At 37.3% G+C, this 21138-nt stretch overlaps 1 protein-coding gene across 7 annotated transcripts in view; it reads left to right on the top strand.

Moving 5' to 3' along the window:
- plxnb2b (plexin b2b) overlaps nt 1–21138 on the top strand; it is a 170186-nt gene that overhangs the window by 98231 nt on the left and 50817 nt on the right. For 3 of the 7 annotated variants that reach the window (XM_051883901.1, XM_051883898.1, XM_051883899.1), the window contains one exon: nt 10864–10936. The exons of the other annotated variants lie outside the window; for them this stretch is intronic. The gene's annotated coding sequence lies outside the window, so the exon portion shown is untranslated. The remainder of the gene's footprint in view (nt 1–10863; nt 10937–21138) is intronic. 7 annotated transcript variants of the gene reach the window in all.

The raw sequence follows: 21138 nt of genomic DNA, 5'->3' as shown, positions 1-21138 counted from the left end.
ATTACCAAAAGCATGTGTAATAATGGATTAAGAAGAAGCCAGTGTGGGGGATGAGAATCACATGATAGTGGGAATAAAGACATTAATGGTGATTATGAGAATGATTGAACGGTACAAAGACTCATGTGTGATGCTTTCTTTTTAGTCAACATGAAATTAAAATTGACAGTTTACTTTCTTTTCGAATTTCAGCAGAAGGTAAACACAACATTTACTCGTTTACTTTTTTGTCAAATGTTAGTAACATTTTTATTTTCTTAGTAAGTGTGCAAAAAAAAAAAACATTTTATGCAACATTTGATATATATATATATATATATATATATATATCTCACTGGTGTGCGTTGGTGTTTTAAAATGAGGAGGCAAAGTCCTCATTTATGTCCCCGTTACACAATTTTAAGTTAACATTACATAAAAAGAGAGACCAAATACAATTCTATTTTGTTATTTTTACACTATGTAATGTTCTATTTATTAAAACCCAAGTATAAATTTCATCAAGTTAGTGTTTGTACTCATTTTTACATTTATTCCAAAATAATAACTAAAGGCAGTAACAATTTAAACAATATATATTATTTATAAAGTAATATTAAGCTTTTCTTTTTAATAGTCAATGTATTTTCAGCAGTCATCAAGCTTGTACACACTGGTCACTCACTCACAGACACGAAGATGTACCTTTAATTTCACCACGCTGATTGCTCACTAAAAACTCCCGGAGTCATCATGTTTTCAGGCCATTTCTAGTTTGATTTTGACACGACACAAAGTGGTGATATGTAAGTGACAGTTGTTTACTTTTTAATTAGTCTTCCCATTAACGCCTTCACTTTATCGCACGAACCAATCATGTCCAATCGTAACCGATCATATCCAGTCATAGCGCAATTGAGGCATTGCCTCCTCTCACGTGACTTTCCCCCATTCATTCTCAATTACCCCCCACTAAACCCATGCTATAGAGGCTCTGCTTTGTTTCTATGAGCTGAAGAGAGGCACAGAGACGCGGACCGCTGTAACTTTACCTGCGAGTGTTGCTGTTTGACAGTGTTCCTTTAGAAAAACAAGTGACTTTTACACTTTTTAATGTCAAATTTTGTAACATTTGCGTTGTTTTATTTTTGTAATATCGATTATTTTCTCATCCAGTTTTTTTTTTTTTTGAGGAGGCACTGCCTCCCTTGCCTCCTCGGAGGAAATGCACCTTATTTATATATATATATATATATATATATATATATATATATATATATATATATATATATATATATATATATATATATATATATATAATATATTATAAAATACAGTCAAACCAAAATTTATTCAGACATCTTGAACATTTCATTCATTAATACAGTTTATTCACTATAGTTTTAAAAAAATGGTAATAAAATATGAGAAGATCTCTTAATTATGAAAATTAATCTTAATTATGTCAGATAACACTTAAGCAAAACATGGTCAGGTCAAAGTGTCTGAATTATTTTTGGTTCCAAATTTTTATAAATTTTACTGGTAGTCCACTGTATAAAGAATTTTTGGGTATAATATGTCACAGTTTACTTTATTTTGCTATCCTCACTTACACAAATGAACTATAGTGTCCTGCACCCACTAGTAAAAATATATCAAACGTATCAAAAATGTCTGAATAATTTTTGAATATTATATATATATATATATATATATATATATATATATATATATATATATATATATATATATATATATATATATATATATATATATATAATATTAGAATTCTTAATTCTCATCAGTGCACATAATTTTAAAAGAAGTCTGTCATTGTAATCTTTGACTCTTTGAGTTTTTCATTTAATAATTATTGAGATTCCTGTGTTACTTAGAAATATGTGACATTAGGCAAGTAAAATGGTTTGTTAATGCCATTTCATGTTGACTTGTATTCTATTTTTGAGAATTATTTATTTGTGTAGTATATTTGTAAGAAGTTCTTTCTTTCAATTCAAGTTTGTTTGTTTTTTTTGTTGGGTTTTTTTTTTTGCATTTGACCCAGTTCCATATGCAGAGCCTGTTTTTTCCCGTAGGTATACTCAAAGTGAACGAAACACGCAGATACTCTCATTTTTGGCCACAGTTTTGTTTTAATGCATTAGCTCTCTATGGGATGTGACTCTTTGTTTAGTGTTTGTGTGTTTTAGAGCTGTGAGATGATCAAAGCTCCTGCATGCCCCTCTGTTTGTCTCTGAACCCCAGAGCTCTGATTCGCCAACATTAAAAACGTCTGGAAAATCTCCCGCTGAACTCAGAAACGCAGCGTGCGTTTCAAACTTTCGCAAAGATGGACGGCACAGTTTCTTCGTTCATTTGGTCCAGATAAAGAGCTTCCCGCAACACACACGGTTCCGAAAGATCAGCCTCCTGCTCCTCCACAAACACTCCGTCCTAACTCATTCTCCTGGTTTAATGAGTATTACTCAGTATTGTAGAGATTACCGCCCTCCAAATCCCCCCAGCCTCCTCAGTCGCCATCGTTTTACGTGGAGAAATAAACCGCTCCCCCCTCCAGATGTAGCCTTTTCACTCACTGAGAGATGAGGATTTAAAATCTGCCGCTGTCAGCCTCCTTCAGAACGCTTCATAAGCATCTTTGAGACAAAATTTCACTAAGCCGGCTGCTTGCTTTTCTTTAGCACCATTCACGTGGACCGCACAAGTGTTGTGCTTGTGAATGCAGTTCCATTTTCTCAGTAATCACTGTTTATTTTATATCAAGGGCTGGGGAAAGACCCTTTCTTGATGTTGTACAGTGTCTGGATCGAGCGATTCTGTCACTGTTTCTTTTGGAGTTTCGCAGACGTTACTGTGTTTGTCTGAGCGATCGTATTTTACTTTTAACTTTACTTTTAAAAGTAGTGTGTTATGCTGTTGTGGTAATCTTACGAAAAGCAACTTCATTACATTAGATGTATAAGGATTTACTTCTTTTTAGGTTTTACTTTTTGGGTTGTCATACATTTGAAATGCTGCGTTTTGGCTTTACTAGTGTTTGTAAATACATTTAAATTGTGGGGAACCTTTTCGATGGCTGATATATAGGCTATAGTTATTATTGTTTTTAGTGTTGTGTAAAATTATATATGCATTTTCTGAGCAAATTTTGTGTGCGTGTATTTGCACAACATTTACTCAAATTTTATGACTATATAAATACTGTATGATAGTGTTTTTTAGTAAATGTGCAAAAGCATTTTACACAACATTTTCTCAATAAAATATAAATGGAATGAATTATGATTTTTTTCAATTAAAAAAATAATTCCATTAATGTCAGCAAAAACAGATTTTTTTAAATTTCATAATTCTTTTAATTTTAGCAAGTTATATGAAATAAAAGGATAACGCAACATTGACTAATTGTTTTGTAAAATGTTAATTTTGACTTTTTCATCAAAACATTTTGTGCAACATTTGCTCAAAAATATACATATATATTTTACACAACTACTCTAAAAAAAAATAATGCAACATTTACTAAAAATATTTTGTATTTAATAATTATTTTAATTTCAGCAAAATATATTTTTATTTTTATTTCATAATTATTTTAATTTTAGCACGTTACATGAAATAAAATGAAAATGCAACATTTACTCAATTTCCTTTTTTATTTTGGTAAGATGTTAATATTGCGGTTTATTTTCATTTCAAAATTGCTGTCAATCCACTCTGCTCACAAAATGTATGTTTACAGTTGTATTGATTGGTTAATAAATTTGTGTTGTCAAAAGTACCGACTTCGATACCAAGTTGTAGCCAATCACAGATATATCTAATGAGCATGTGAACACAATGGCCAATCAGAGGTGTTTAAGAATCTGCTTAACAGCACTCAAAGCGTCACATTTTTAAAATCTTGTGTTACTTGAAAAAAAGTCATCTGGTTACTTAACTCATGTTACCTGAAAAAGTCATCTGTTACTTAACTCGCGTTACCTGAAAAAAGTCATCTGGTTACTTAACTCGCGTTACTTGAAAAAGTCATCTGGTTACTTAACTCGCGTTACTTGGAAAAGTCATCTGGTTACTTAACTCGCGTTACCTGAAAAAAGTCATCTGTTACTTAACTCGCGTTACCTGAATAAAGTCATCTGTTACTTAACTCGCGTTACTTGAGAAAGGTCATCTGGTTACTTAACTCGCGTTACCTGAAAAAGTCATCTGTTACTTAACTCGCGTTACCTGAAAAAGGTCATCTGGTTACTTAACTCGCGTTACCTGAAAAAGGTCATCTGTTACTTAACTCGCGTTACCTGAAAAAAGTCATCTGTTACTTAACTCGCGTTACTTGAGAAAGGTCATCTGGTTACTTAACTCGCGTTACCTGAAAAAGTCATCTGTTACTTAACTCGCGTTACCTGAAAAAGGTCATCTGGTTACTTAACTCGCGTTACCTGAAAAAAGTCATCTGGTTACTTAACTCGCGTTACTTGAAAAAGTCATCTGGTTACTTAACTCGCGTTACTTGGAAAAGTCATCTGGTTACTTAACTCGCGTTACTTGAGAAAGGTCATCTGGTTACTTAACTCGCATTACCTGAAAAAAGTCATCTGTTACTTAACTCGCGTTACCTGAAAAAGGTCATCTGGTTACTTAACTCGCGTTACCTGAAAAAGTCATCTGTTACTTAACTCGCGTTACCTGAAAAAGTCATCTGTTACTTAACTCGCGTTACCTGAAAAAAGTCATCTGTTACTTAACTCGCGTTACCTGAAAAAAGTCATCTGTTACTTAACTCGCGTTACCTGAAAAAAGTCATCTGTTACTTAACTCGCGTTACTTGAGAAAGGTCATCTGGTTACTTAACTCGCGTTACCTGAAAAAGTCATCTGTTACTTAACTCGCGTTACCTGAAAAAGGTCATCTGGTTACTTAACTCGCGTTACCTGAAAAAGGTCATCTGGTTACTTAACTCGCGTTACCTGAAAAAAGTCATCTGGTTACTTAACTCGCGTTACTTGAAAAAGTCATCTGGTTACTTAACTCGTGTTACCTGAAAAAAGTCATCTGTTACTTAACTCGCGTTACTTGAGAAAGGTCATCTGGTTACTTAACTCGCGTTACCTGAAAAAGTCATCTGTTACTTAACTCGCGTTACCTGAAAAAGGTCATCTGGTTACTTAACTCGCGTTACCTGAAAAAAGTCATCTGGTTACTTAACTCGCGTTACTTGAAAAAGTCATCTGGTTACTTAACTCGCGTTACCTGAAAAAAGTCATCTGTTACTTAACTCGCGTTACTTGAGAAAGGTCATCTGGTTACTTAACTCGCGTTACCTGAAAAAGTCATCTGTTACTTAACTCGCGTTACCTGAAAAAAGTCATCTGTTACTTAACTCGCGTTACCTGAAAAAAGTCATCTGTTACTTAACTCGCGTTACTTGAGAAAGGTCATCTGGTTACTTAACTCGCGTTACCTGAAAAAGTCATCTGTTACTTAACTCGCGTTACCTGAAAAAGGTCATCTGGTTACTTAACTCGCGTTACCTGAAAAAAGTCATCTGGTTACTTAACTCGCGTTACTTGAAAAAGTCATCTGGTTACTTAACTCGCGTTACTTGGAAAAGTCATCTGGTTACTTAACTCGCGTTACTTGAGAAAGGTCATCTGGTTACTTAACTCGCGTTACCTGAAAAAAGTCATCTGTTACTTAACTCGCGTTACCTGAAAAAGGTCATCTGGTTACTTAACTCGCGTTACCTGAAAAAAGTCATCTGGTTACTTAACTCGCGTTACTTGAAAAAGTCATCTGGTTACTTAACTCGCGTTACTTGGAAAAGTCATCTGGTTACTTAACTCGCGTTACCTGAAAAAAGTCATCTGGTTACTTAACTCGCGTTACTTGAAAAAGTCATCTGGTTACTTAACTCGCGTTACCTGAAAAAAGTCATCTGGTTACTTAACTCGCGTTACTTGTTTTAATTTCAGTATGACGTCTTCTCTTGTTCTGTTTTGTTCTTCACCACACTGGCACCCATTCCCAGCATCCTCTGTCCCAGGCTGCCAGTCGTGGGGGTTGAACAAGATATCCGGTTTATCTGGGTCGGAGCCAGGAATCTTTAGAGAAAAGTAAACAGGAAAAACCGGCGCGTTCCTCAGGGAGCCCTGCGCCTTTATACGGATCTTTCTGATTTCCATATGCTAAAACCGCAGTTAAACATCTATAAATCAGGCCCTGCGTGCCATGCGCTTTTGCATGCATGAATTTTGAATGGCAGCGCAACTACAGTGGTTTCTCAGGAGATGATGCCGTCCCCGATGCCACGGTTTCTCCAAGCACAGAGGAGAATCTTTGAGAGAACTTCCACAACTTTTGTGCAGAATCCCTCGGCATTTGCCATTGTATCGCAGGCTTTATAATGACATTCAGAGATGGTATAAACACTCATTTTATCTTTGAGGAAACGCAGCAGGAGAGAATTGCGCTGTTTTTGTTGCGGGATCCGTTGTAGTAGAGAGAGAGAGATTGAACATGGGGGTCTCTGTTGCCCTAAAAACTTGAAACACTTTGCGTTTGAATGTGTTTGTCACAGGTTCAGAAACAGGTGTTTTTAGAAGTTTAATTCTGGAGAGGTTTTAACCGTAACTCTAATGTTAATGAGATAAGCCTCCGAGCGTCTGGATCACAGAGGAACTTGCTTATCTGGTTTGCAGTGGTGCTTTTGCAGCGTTGAATTAACAATAAATAAATAATAACGCTAAAATTGTTTGCCTTCACCCTTGGTGCTTTCAGTTTCTGCGGTGTTTACCGGCTCTGGAGCCTTTTGACACGTGTGGCAGCTGAATGCGTCGTCGCGTGCACGTCCTTCAAGTCTCAAATCTATATACTTCAGGTTTTTATTATTCCTTGAGGGCTCTTTCACATTAGAGCGTTTGGTGCAGACTGTTTCGTTTGTTTGTTTGGTGTAAAAGCAGCTTTTAGAAAAAAAATCTTGAATTAAATTTATTTTTCTTACCCTTTAGGCAACATTTCTCTTTTTAATCATAAACCTCATTCAGTTTTGTTATATTTAGGCTTAACACAAGAAAAAACAAGGCTCAATATCTTGACATTTTTGTATTGCAGGAAAAATGTTTAGTTTTTGTATTTTTTTTTATTATTATTATTATTATTGTGCCCAAGTAATCACTGTTCAAGAAATGGTTCAGTGTTGAATCAAGTCTAGTTGGGGGAAACTGGATCTTTTAACCCCATTACATCGCTGTATGTAGGTCAGAAGATTTATAGTTTGCGATCGATCACGGCACAATCAGCGCCAGCCATTTTTCATCCCCATAATTGGAAACTTTGCAGCAGGACGTGCCAGTTTAGGCTTGTTTTGTCAGGACATTTTGCTCGACTCAGATACGGTTTAGTTTACTCTACTGTATGGGTTTGTGCTGAAAAGATCAGTTTGATGCACAGCAAACCGTTCTGTTGGGCTTTTTCTCATTGTAATACCTGATAAACATTTAGGTTTCTGAAAAGCTCTTAATCCATCTGCATCAGATGATCTGGATTGAACAATACCCATGATTCATAGCAATATTTATTATACTTTAAGGGTCAGGGCATTGCTGGTTTTTTATAATAATATGAAACAATAAAATATATTGTGGTGTTTTTTTTTGTGGCATAATATTATATTAATTATGTATAATATTATATTAATATTGTATTTTCCTTATTCTTGTGGAATTCTTTATATATATATATATATATATATATATATATATATATATATATATATATATATATATATATATATATATATATATAATTTTAGATTATAGATTTATTATTATTGATAATATATATATATATATATATATATATATATTATATTATAGTATAATTTAATATCATTAATTATATATGTTGTTAAATTATTTCGTATTATTATGTATCAATTAGAATGCTAAAGGATATTTCTCTCCAGATATTTCTTGTAGGATACACAAACTCTTCTAGAATATCAGAGCAGATGGTTATCCAATAAATGAGGCACAACTGTGTCAGCTCTCTCAGGTGGTTTCCATAGGCAACAGTATGGCGCACACATGTTGAATGTGCACACTAAATCACTCGCATTTATTAAATTCTACTGTCTTGAGCACCTCATTTTCTTCATTGAGCCTTGGACCGGGGGTTCGCGTTCTGAGGTCACGTGCACTGGTCATGGCTGATATTTATAAAGGCTTCTCCGTAAGTATGCTGATACAACGCTGGCCTCCTCCGTGCCCTGAAATCCATATTCATCAGGATATGAAAGGTTATAACTTGTCCTGCATCAGCAGTTCTGCTCACTTCTTAATTAGATCTTATATTTCATCTGAGCTTTGAGCTGAAACTTTCTGCTCATGCTGATTACATCCCGACAAAGTTGTAGCCCAAACGTCGTGTGGCGCTAGCGGCTCAACATAGCGACTCGTGCAGCTTGCGAGAACTCCCACGTCTAGCAAAGTGTATGAGCTTTGATTGTGCTCTAATGGAGGTTGTGTTCGCCTCTAGTTGCACGAATACAACTAATTAAGCTTTGGTGTGAATAATTAAAGTGCTGTAGCGTGACCAGCAGTAGTAACAAGTACATTTAGCGAAAAGCAATTAGCGAATTTAGCACCTGCGAAGATCATTTAGCCTTTTTAATAATTTAGTGTTGTTGTAAGGAAGGAGCTCTCTGGCTGTGTTTCAAATCCTAGTGAGCTACATAGGCAACTGACTCCTAAGTGAAATGCTACCTTTTAAGTGACCGATTTGGAGGCTAGGGAGGGACTGGTTTTGTCATGGAAAAACACATGGGAGGTTCACAGTTGATGTTAGCATTAGCATTTTGCTAAGCTAATATGGTGATTCTCTCTCTCTCCATATGGGCCATTGACAAATAAGGTTTTTAAAAGTGAAGAAAAAAAACAATGGAGATATAATCAATTTTAAAGTTTTATTAAGTGTTAATAATGAGATTATGTAGTTTTTATAATCAATTAACACTGCTTTTGTCTTGGTTTTTTTTTTTTTTTTTTTTTTTTACAAGATGGACAATATCATCATTCGGTTTAACCAAAATTTTGGTTTTGCCAAATGACACTTGGTTATACCGAATGACGATATTTTCAAACAATGCTAACAGGCTGATATCTAGCTAGCTAACTAGCAAAAGGACAGTCATTTTATATTTAGTACAAGTTTTTAAAATATTACAACATTTTCCATGTTTTACAGCGGTTGTAACCGAATGACCTGATGTTTCGGGACATACGTATGAGCAAGTGAAAACATCAGTTTTTCAAATAGTTAAAAGAGAGTTAGTTACTTTGCTTCACGACCATGTGATCCTTTGCAGGTGTCTGAATAATGTCACATCCTGTCACATGATATTGACCACATGACTTGATCCAAAATGGTCCCTTTATATTGGTTACTCCAAATGACATCAGTGAAATTCATTTTTCTGGACATTCTTTATCATCACAAAGCAACGACTTCTACACATAATTTTAATACCATTTTTCACTATGTTGATATATGATGTTATAAAATCATGCCAGAATAAAAAATATATACATTTATTACATTTTAAGATATTTTAATCACAAATGAAATGGCTGTATTGGCCTTTGGACGGTTAAACCGAATGACCTTTTGACACTTCAAAATCTTTAAAATACCTTTATATGTAGCAAAATATAATTAAAACCTTTTGGATTCAATAAAAGAGATCTAGTTGTACTACCTTACATACTTTGAATGTCACAGCTTTGTTTTTTTTTATTATTATTAAGGCCTTTGGACAAAAAATGACCCGTCACGTCATTGACCCATATATATATATATATATATATATATATATATATATATATTACAAAAACTTGCCGCAGCACTTTTCCTAAACATCCGCTTCTCAAGATGCATGTGCAAATGTGTCTGATCTTTGACGCGATCGTGTGCAGCAGCGCAAAGTTGATTCTGAGGTAGTTTGATCTAATATTTGATGTTTTTTAAAATGTTGATTTAAGTATAGCAAATGAGAATCGATTTAAATTAATGTTTGCATTTTCAGACAACTCTCAACAGCAAAATGAATTTGTCAGGTGGTACAGCCTTCACATGATACAAGTCAGAGTTCTCAGAAAATTCAGAGTTTACAAGTTGTAATTACGAGTTCTACGAGGACATGAATGCTCCTCTAAATCTCCTCTAAATTTTGACATGGCATGAATGCACGTTTTATATGGCAGTAATAGTAAGAGTGGTATGCTATTCTGAATTCAGCCCTTGTCATAATGCATTCTGGGATTGCCTTCTTTACTAAGGATACATGTGATGCTGCTTTAGAATTCAGGAAATGTCCTTGTCCGTAGATCTGTCAGTCAAACATTTTTGTGATTTCCAGAGATCTCCCTCGCAGGTCTTTTGGGGTACGAGACCCTCGTCCAAGTGTTTCTGTGATGCTAGCTCATGCTAACCCCCTGCTGGAGAAACCTTGTCTGCCGTCTCCCCTCAGCACATTAAGATTTCATGGCCTCCACCCCGCCCTCGCTGAGAGGTTCTAACTTATTTACGCCTCTGAAATCCCCTAATAAGGGTACTTACATTGATTCTCTCCCTAACCAGGCTCCATTACAGATTAAACAGGTCTATAGAAGAGAAAATGACAAGTTGAATGAGAGAGAAGATTATAGGAGCCGTGTGATTTATCTGAATATGTTGCACACACCTCATTCTCTCTCTCTCTCTCTCTCTCTCTCTCTCTCTCTCTCTCTCTCTCTCTCTCTCTCTCTCTCTCTCTCTCTCTCTCTCTCTCTCTCTCTCTCTCTCTCTCTCTCTCTCTTTCAGTGCCGTGGAGGTTGAACAGACAGACACCTCACTCTTATGTCAAGCATCAATTAAAGCAATTTTCACCTTGGAAGTAAGTGTCTTCCTACTCTGTTTGAGATTATTAATGTCTGTGGTTGATTTTTTTTTTTTTTTTTTTTTTTTTCCCTGCTTAAAGGAGCAGTTCACTCAAAATTAAAAATTCATGTCATTATTTACACACCTTCCCTCATGTTATTACACACACACACACACACACACACACACACACACACACATACATACTGTATATGTGTAGTATACACAAACACACACACACACACATATATATATATATATAGTCATTAAAAATCTTTGCATGATGAACTGTTCAATGATAAAAATGATCTAAAGCTCTGAAATGTCTTCAAAATTTATTTTTTTGTTCAATGACAAAAACAACAACAAATGTATTTGTAATGACGAGAGGGTGAGAAAATGAAAGACTTATTTTTGTGTGACTGATTCCTTTAAGGTGTGTCTGTTAAAAGCAGTAGGTGTGACATCAATCACGTTGTCAGAGCGATGCCCCCTATCTGCCACATGATGCATCATCCTTGAAAACTTCAGGACATTCTCACTGGATCCAAACCAAAATTATTCCCTGCTGCTGAACTAAACTGTCTTGTGTTTAATTGATGGCGGTGGGAAGATGAGTTTGAATGTTTATCGGTCACGTTTAAAACAAGTGGCAGAGACGCTAAGGGAGATTCCATTAGCATAGAGCTTCATTTAGCATTAGTGAGTCGTCTCATGTGAGCCGTTTCAGAGTAAACTTCAACTGTGGGCACTTTTTGTCTCTGTGGACCTTTGGAAAGTAGACTCTCTTAAAACACTTTCTTCTCACAATGTCAAACAGTTGACATGCATGCATCACAGGAGAAGTTTAATTTAATATAAAATTAAATTTAATATGTTCATAATTTTTATATATATATATATATATAACATTATATAATATTATATAATATAATTTTTTTTTTTTGTCTGTCTGGGTCTTGGACAAGCATAAAGTACTTGCAAAGTACTTCTTTGCCAAAGGATAAAAGCCTGTAAAAAGTTTTGACCTTCATATTTTAAAAAAGAATCTGTTTACCCTGTATCCAAAGTTGAAAAACACCTAGACGCATATGTCGTGTCTGTTTGCTCTGTCAGTCAGACATCTCCTCATGACTCCAGAGAAGCAGAGAAATTGGCTTTACTTAGTAGAGCAAGACACACAGATAGCGCGAGTCAACTCCATCTAGAACTCCATTTAGGGATTGAATCATCAGTTTCCATTTGGACCTTCTCCACCGAATTGAAAATGAATGTTTGTGCAGCTTGGCCTCGGACATGGCGCTCACCCCGAAGCTTAGAGTGCTGGTGAGATGATTTTGGAAGTGGACCGGGGACAGACCCCGAGCTTGGATGAGCCGCTGATGCCACAGGTGATAATCACGGCCGTGTTTGTGTGCTCAGGGTGGTTGTAATTATCAGCAGAAGGCTGTGGAGATAAATGCTCGGGAATGAGAGCGAGCGTCTGGCAGGCGGTGCAGTTATCTGAGCCGAGGTTGAGCGTCGATAGCTGGCGAGAGAGATTTTAACAGTAGCGTGTCGGTTAAAGCCTGGCTTTGATGTTACCCAAACCCGCCTGAGCCCTACAACATTTCCTTATAGGCAAGATATGAAAGGATAACGTTTATGTGTGTGATCATATCTGGCGTGAGTCACTGTTCAGTCATGTGGGAAATTCTACCACTTATTTAAACCAATGCCAGCACAATAAAGGGAGTTCTCAGGTGCCTCAGACGGCTTTATGTAAGTTGTGAACGTCGAATGTATTGTATCACGTCCTAAAGTCTCCTTTTCCTTTAAAAGGGACATATTATGAAAGACAGGATTTTTCTTGCTCTTTGAGACTATTAAAACTCTAACTTTTACAGTGCAGAACACCTCCTCAGTTCAACCACTGCATTAAAGTGATATTTCAGCCTAAAATGAAAATCAAGTCATCATTTACTCTCTCTGGTGTTGTTCTAATGCCGTATGCTCTTCTTTTTTTTTTATGGACCACAAAATGAGAATTTTTTTTTAAAAATGTCCCGCTTGCGCTCATCCATAATGGCAGTGAATATGTGAAAATGCACTATCCGAACTTAAATCATTGTAATTCAAGAATGCTTTGGAATAATAGAAGTTTTAAAGAAGATTGTTGCTAAAGTGGAAAAAAAAAAACTTCAAAAAATAAAAATATGAAAAAGTTAGAAGTTTAAATTGACTGTACATCTAATGTACTGTGCAAAACTTTTTAATTTTTTATGTACACATATATATATAACAAAATAATTTTACTCTAAACTTGATATAAAATCAAAGCCATGTATCTAACCAAGTTGTGTTCCAAATTTGAAGTTGATATCACAAAAATTTAAGTTCCCATGAGATTTTGTTTAGGCATTGTACTGAAAATAGCCACCGGGTGTCACCCACATTCCATAGTAATTTTTTTTTGATGCATTCTCCTGTAAATGAATACATTTCTGTCCAAATATCACTTCTATCACAAAACAGACGCCAAAAATGCATTGTTTTGTCAAGATTAGAAAAGTTTTGACCATAAAGTAGTCTGAATAAATTTTGTAATATGAAACATGACAGCACCCACTAGGGGGAGGAGCCCGCAAAAAGGTTTTAAAGGACCATTTCCATGGTAACACAATGTCTAATTTCAAAACTGTTTTCACAGGATGAATTCTGAGTTTAAGCTTTCGGATGATACCTGATTTATGATGATTGCTAAAATATGAGATACAAAAAATAAATAAAAACAGTGCCAAGCATCCCGGTAGCGGGACGGTGACAGTTAAGGGGTTAAAAAACTATCACAGAATGATCCCATGCGACACATGCTGTATATAACAAGTGTTCTGGGGTTGTACGTTATGAAATTTAATGTATTATTTAACGAAAATACTGACCTTGGCCGTTGATCTTCTGTTCACGGCTGCACGACGTGTGCTTTCGCAAGACTCTGTTAGCGCCGCATTTCACTCCGTCGCGCCCAGAAAAAGCGCACAAGTTGTGAGAACAAAAACTGGACATGTAATACAAACCATGTACCGCCTTCTCTGAGGTGAATATATCCGTTGTGTTCATCGTAACAAGAAGTTATCACGTTCTTTACATTTGTCATTCTGACGGTTGTGATTTTTCACAATTTGTGTGCTTTTTCTGGGCGAGATGGAGTGAACTGCGGTGCTAATAGAGTCGTGGACAGAAGACCAATGGACAAAAGTCAGCATTTCCGTTAAACGATACATTAAGGGGCCATTTACACAACACCGTTTTCAACTAAAAACAGAAAACTTTTTATTCGTTTTGGTCATTCATTTACACAACAACAGCGTTTTGGGGGCCTGAAAACGCAAACTTTTAAAAACGGGTGTCAAAGCGCACGTTTTTCAAAATGATACAGTTACCGTCTTTGTGTAAACTACAAAAACGTGAATTGTGAAAACGGTGATGTCATGCGTATTACGTGTTCATTCTGTAGGCGCGTAGTGTTTTTTCAAAGTGACATCGCCATCTACTGGCCTGGCATGAATAATACAGCATTTTTAATCATTCAATCATTTTTCCAAACAAAAAATATCCTTTGCCTATTATCAGTAGTCCACAAAAATAAAAAGCATAAACAATCTAATAAGATGTTATTCTCTTGTTTTCAAAGATTAATTTCACTGTAAAGCCTATATAGTAAATAGAATGCTTGCTTGTTTTGATAAATGAATAACATTGTTCTGTGAAATTGAGATGATATTTTATTTATCCTACAAGAGAGTGAGAGTTTGAGAGTTAAAACTAGATCATGAAATAGTAATGAAAGCGGCTGTTGGGCCATCATTTTATTCTTTTGAATTCAAGAAGCTCTGATGTACAATACAATCCTTTTAAAAACATTTCTAAAGCATTACTGAAAGAATCATCTCTCTGAATGGAGGTTGGCCCACGCTAGCCTGGGTCGCTCCTGACCGCCCGCCGCCTGCTGTGAGTGACAGTTCCCTGATCATCTCCCTGATTTCAGAACCTAATTATCCGACACGTCTGCGCGTCACTCGCCACTATCGCCCACTAGATCAACAGAGAGATGGACAGAGAGAGGGAGGACAGCTGCTAAAGCATAACTAATGTGATATGAATCCCACCAGCACCAAAGCAGGAGAGAAATATAATTAAGGATCAGATGTCAGTCTGTTTGGATGCGCGCTTGCTACTTATAGCGCTGCCGAGGGAAGCAGAAGCGCTATTTTTAGAGCACAGGATGACAAGAGGGGTCAGGCGTGACCGGTAGCCACTGTCCTTATGACACCTGCTCTGGCCCGAACCAGGTGTGTGAGAGATAAACGTGTGCGAGAATTGCTGGCCTGTGCAGAAAAAAATCGCGAGAATCACCTTAGTATAGTAGGAGAGCGTGCGGTGTTGCAGCATCCGCGCTTTTATATCTGACCTCTTTGTTTTGAGCCGCTTTTGTTGGAGTTTGTGCTTTTCGGCCGGAGACTTTCAGAAGTGCTGAGGGGACAGAAAGGACCCGGACGGCCGGCGAGTGGACTGGCGGGTGTCTGCTCGTTTACAGCGGTGACATTTCGTGGAGAGGGATGTTGTGAAAGCGCAGACGCATGTATGTTGATCTTAAGGAAAGGTCAGGCCTGTCTCGACGGAGCTAATCAACTGCTGCTCTCTCCAAACCGCTGTGCGGGTCCCGGGCGCTCGTGAACGTGAATCTTCATTTGCATGCATTTGTAACTGTTTGTGTGTGTGAGTGTGTGGTCAGGGGTTTGCTTTAGGTGTGTGAGCTGCACATGAACTTAATTGGTCAAAGTTGTAGTGCTAGTAATTATGGGGAAGGAGAGAGAGGGTGAATGGGTTCAGGACACGACATGGGCTGGATTCAGATGAAGGGTATTGTCGGCCTGAAGTGTGTGTCATGTTTTATCAGTGGCGTGCAGCATGCTGCAAAGTTTTCTTTCATCCCATGATTTGTTGCAAAACTTTTTCAGTACTGCAGATAAATGACAATAAGTTGTAAAGATTGTAAAATAATTCAACTGAATCTAGTTTTACTTGTTACTTGTAGAAAATATGACAGAATTTTTGTGACAGAGAAGTTTTGTTCATCTATCTGTCTGTCTATCGTCTGTCTGTCTGCCTATATCGTCTGTCTATCTGTCTATCTATCATCTGTCTATCGTCTGTCTGTCTCTCTGTCTGTCTATCGTCTGTTTGTCTGTCTGTCAATCGTCTGTTTGTCTGTCTGTCTATCGTCTGTCTGTCTGCCTATATCGTCTGTCTATCTATCTGTCTATCTATCATCTGTCTATTGTCTGTCTGTCTCTCTATCTATCTGTCTGTCTATCGTCTGTCTGTCTGCCTATATCGTCTGTCTATCTATCTGTCTATCTATCATCTGTCTATCGTCTGTCTGTCTCTCTATCTATCTGTCTGTCTATCGTCTGTCTGTCTGTCTGCCTATATCGTCTGTCTATCTATCTGTCTATCTATCATCTGTCTATCGTCTGTCTGTCTCTCTATCTGTCTGTCTATCGTCTGTTTGTCTGTCTGTCTATCGTCTGTCTGTCTGTCTGTCTGTCTGCCTATATCGTCTGTCTGTCTGTCTGTCTGTCTGTCTGCCTATATCGTCTGTCTATCTATCTGTCTGTCTCTCTATCTATCTGTCTGTCTATCGTCTGTCTGTCTGCCTATATCGTCTATCTATCATCTGTCTATCGTCTGTCTGTCTCTCTATCTATCTGTCTGTCTATCGTCTGTCTGTCGGTCTGTCTGCCTATATCGTCTGTCTATCTATCTGTCTATCTATCATCTGTCTATTGTCTGTCTATCTCTCTATCTATCTGTCTCTCTGTCTGTCTGTCTGTCTGTCTGTCTGTCTATCTGTCTGTCTGTCTGTCTGTCTATCTGTCTGTCTATCGTCTGTCTATCGTCTGTCTGTCTGTCTCTCTATCTATCTGTCTGTATCGTCTGTCTATCTGTCTGTCTGTCTGTCTCAAAGAATGATCACACTTTAAAGGCCCGTTAAAGTTATAATTATAGTTGTGGTGTAGACTGATATTCTTTTCAGAACGATTTTTCGTACTATATCTTTATCGTTAAAATTATGATCCTTGGTGTGAACGGGCACTCTTCTTATTTGAATGCTGGTAGTTTAAATTCAAACACCTCAGAAATTTCCTGCAGTAATGTATTACTCCCTCTCTCTCTCTCTGTCTCAGTGCTGGTTAAAGGCTCTCATTAGTGCGTAGAGGCCAGGGGGATTTGCTGAGTTCGGGTGGCTCTGTAATGCAGAACCATCACAGCCTGATAATTGTGTTTGTATTGCAGTTACCCAGCGGCTCTTTGACTGACAGCTCGGGAGCGCTGAGCGTTTTGTGCTGTCGGAGAATCCAAAACCAGAATGAGCAGAACCACTAAACGTGCATAAAACACACTACAACACTATCACAAAAATGATATTTTTAGTGGAAAAGATGCAGATACTGATGAAAGAAAAACATGTTTTGCAGCATGCTCAGCATACAAGAGCAACCCCCTTGCTATTGTTATTATTATTATTTTAAAAGTGAAAGATCCCTGGTAAAATCTGTGAATGTTCAATATGTTATTGTGGCATATAATAGTTATAAACACACAGAGACTCCTGGTCCTCGTGTCCCAGCAGAGCAGCGGTGTGTATCACTGTCAGTGACCTGCAAAGCTTTTATTGGCTTTATTTATTTAGCAGCCAGCGGGAGGAGAATCCGATTTCTCCTGCTCTCGTCGTGTTGACATTCCGCCTGAAGATGCTGATGGCCGGTTCGAAGCGCACAAGTGTTACAGGCACGCTCTGATGTTTGGAAGAGTCTAAACACACACACACACACACACACACACACACACACACACACACACACACACACACACACACACACATTCAGAGCTCAGTCACTACTTGTCTCTGACCTTTGACCCTGATTTCACAAGCCAAACAAAAGCGCTCCCTCTTTTTTTCCTTTCTCTCTCCTGCTGCTGTATTTGGAATTGAATAGTAGTGTGTACTGCGTTCGGTCACACTCTATACTGCCTACAACGTGCTATATATATATATATATATATATATATATAATATATTTTAATTTATTTATTTGGGCTTTTGTCTTTATTCAGACATAATTTCTTTTTCATCAGCCTTTTTCATCTTAATATTATCCCCATCAATAAATCTGTCTAAAAGGCCAAAAATGAAAGAAACTCCTCTCAGTTCTCTGTGAAATGGAGCCGCAGTAGAAGAATCAAGCTTCATGGTTCAACCGACTTAATGGATGCAAAGCTACTTCATTAGAGACAATAAGGTGTGTAATAGATTCACGGTGGCGTCACAACAGTTCGAAGTGTGTGACTGAAAAATGAGGGGAAAAGAAATGAGAAATCGGAGGGAGAGAGAAAGGCACGGAGGAAAGGATGGAGGGATAATCGAAAGGGATTGGTGGAGAATTTCTCTCCACCGTTCCATATTTAATCTTATTTGGCCTGGGCCAGCTGTGTCTGCCGTCCACACACAATCCCTGCGTTCCCAGCGGAGACTTGGCTTCGCCAGAAGGTGCAAAGAGGACCAGTAAGTGCTGGATCCAATCCTGAAATGCAGATGTATGTATGTGTGTGTGTGTGTGCGGGAACACAGCTGGCAGCAGTGTTGAGTGGAACAATAAACGGTCAGATGAGCCCAGACATGGATGGGCACACACATATAATACACACACACACACACACACACACACACACACACACAGCAGAGGTGCGCTCCTGCCACAGTCTAGTCCTCAGGCCAGATTGTTAATGGCTCTCGCCGCTGGCCTGGTCACCATGGCGAACCGCTTGCGCACTCCATCAAATGAAAATAAATGAAGAGCCGGTCGGGATAATCACTTATATGGAAATTCAATGGAGACTGTGATGGGAACTTCACTGCGCACTTTCAGACCTGTTCGGCTCACAGGAGCGCTGCGAACCACATCTACCTGTCTGTCTGTCTGCCTGTCTGTCTGTCTCTATCTATCTGTCTGTCTGTCTTTCTGTCTATCTGTCTATCTGTCTGTCTGGGGAAAAAAACTAAAAAACTAATCAAATTAATTACTCATCTAGTTCTGTACTGTCCAGTGCTAAAATCCCCTCGCCCTAAGCCATAAATACCTGACCCTGACTAGCGTTAGCATGCATTTATAATTATAATTTTTTATTATAATTTTTTTTCTTTTAGACAAAGTTACCATTATTTCAGTATATATTTTTTTTGTTGTCATTATTTTTTTATTTTTTATTTTTATTTATTTATTTATTTATTTTTGTTTTGTTTTTGTGTTTTTTACTTTTTAACTTTATTCAAACTAAAATAAAGATAAACCATTATTTGGATGGACTATTATTATTATTATTATTATTATTATTATTATTATTATTATTATTAATTTATGTAATATTTTTGTATTTTTTGGTAATTTATGTATATTTTTCTTTATTATTAATATTATTTTATATTTTCTTATAAATATATTTTCTTTATTATATAATATTATTTAGACTTGGGAATTACTTTTTTATTTATTTATTTTATTTGTTGCTTTTGCCTTTATTCAGACTGGGAAATTACCAATATTTTATTTATTAATGTTATTTTCACTTTTTTTTTTCTTTATTATTATTATTATTATTACTATTATTATTATTATTATTATTACTATTATTATTTGGGGTGGATTTTGCCTGTATTCAGACCTGGTATTTACCATTATTGTTATTGTTGTTGTTATTGTTGTTGTTGTTGTTGTTGTTTTTTGTGGGCTTTTACCTTTATTCAGACCAGACAAATACTATTATTTCATTATTATTTTTATTTATTTATTTATTATTTGGGGGAGGTGAGATTTACTGGGAATCATGCAATCAATTATTTCATTATTTTTTCTTTTATTATTCTTTTATTATTTTAAAATATATATATTATTTTTGTTTTGTTGTGTCATTTGCCTTCATTCAGATTATGAAATTACACAATACTGAATTCATGCAGCATGTTGGAGCATGTGAACTACCTGTCAGTCTACAACTAAAAATAAACACACAAGTTCTGTGCAGCCCTCTAATAACTCCATCCATTCTGTGTTTGGGTCCTTGTGTTCTGCTTGAGACCTGGCTTTTTGTGCATTTGACAGCTTGAACCCGACTGTCTTCCTGTAATCTTCAGTGGCGCAGGTGAAAGACACATGTGGACTTGCCTTGAAGCAGCAGGCAGTGAATCTGAGAGCTTGCGAGATCTAACAAGGCCATTTTTCCTGCAGACGCTGTGCTGAAGGTGTTTTGTTCCTTCGCCTGACTGAGGAGAAAACGGGATTATCTCTCTCAGGCAATAATAAACCTACGCTAATGAGTCTTCTTTCTCTCTCTCTGTCTCTCTCCTGGAGGTAAACCCCTCTGTTCTTCAGTACAGTTATAATTTAACACTCCTGGCTCTCCGCTTGGATTCCTCCAGATGTTTTTGCTTCATTAGTGCATTACTTGTTTCGTTATTATTTATTGACACGTTTTGAGACCACGTTTGCCCTCGGCTAATTCTGTATCTGTTGTCAGGTAAATTAAAAGGAGTTTGTTGTCCGTCGGCCTTCGATGTCCTGATGGAGTGGGCCGCAGTGGCTCTGAGCCGGTTGGTGTTGAGCCCTGCTGCGCCGGTATTGCGTGATGTCGAGCCACAGCACTTTGATCCTGCGCAAATTTCAGGATTAGCAGCCGGATTAACGGCGCGTGTGATGGATGAAAGAGCCCGCCGCACAGGGACAGGAGACCGGATCCTTACGCGATGACCTATAACCGCACATCTGAGGGAATTTGTATGGCAACAGACGGTTTTTGGGGCTGGATGTGAGCGATTTGCATGCATAAGCAAATGAATCTTTGAAGCTACATGCCGTACAATGAGAGCGACCGAGCTGGAATTCGGTCGCCCTAATCAGAGTTTAAAGACTCTGTCTCTCGAAGAAGTTTTGTGTCAGGGAAAAGTTTCCCTCTACATGTTTTAATGAAAAGGTTTTTGTCTTTCATCGTGCTTAAACAAGGGAGCGCGGAGCCTTTTATTTTTCCGCCCTTCAGCCAAGAAACTGCTTTGCCCCAGATATTAGCGGTTCGTTTGGAGTGTCTTTCATAAGACCTGTGTGCACTTTAGTCAGTGGGAAT

The sequence above is a fragment of the Ctenopharyngodon idella genome, chromosome 24 (assembly GCF_019924925.1).
Source record: "Ctenopharyngodon idella isolate HZGC_01 chromosome 24, HZGC01, whole genome shotgun sequence".
Taxonomy (NCBI): Eukaryota; Metazoa; Chordata; class Actinopteri; order Cypriniformes; family Xenocyprididae; genus Ctenopharyngodon; species Ctenopharyngodon idella.
Note: the sequence above shows the minus strand (reverse complement) of the source record. Positions and strands in the feature narration are given on the sequence as shown.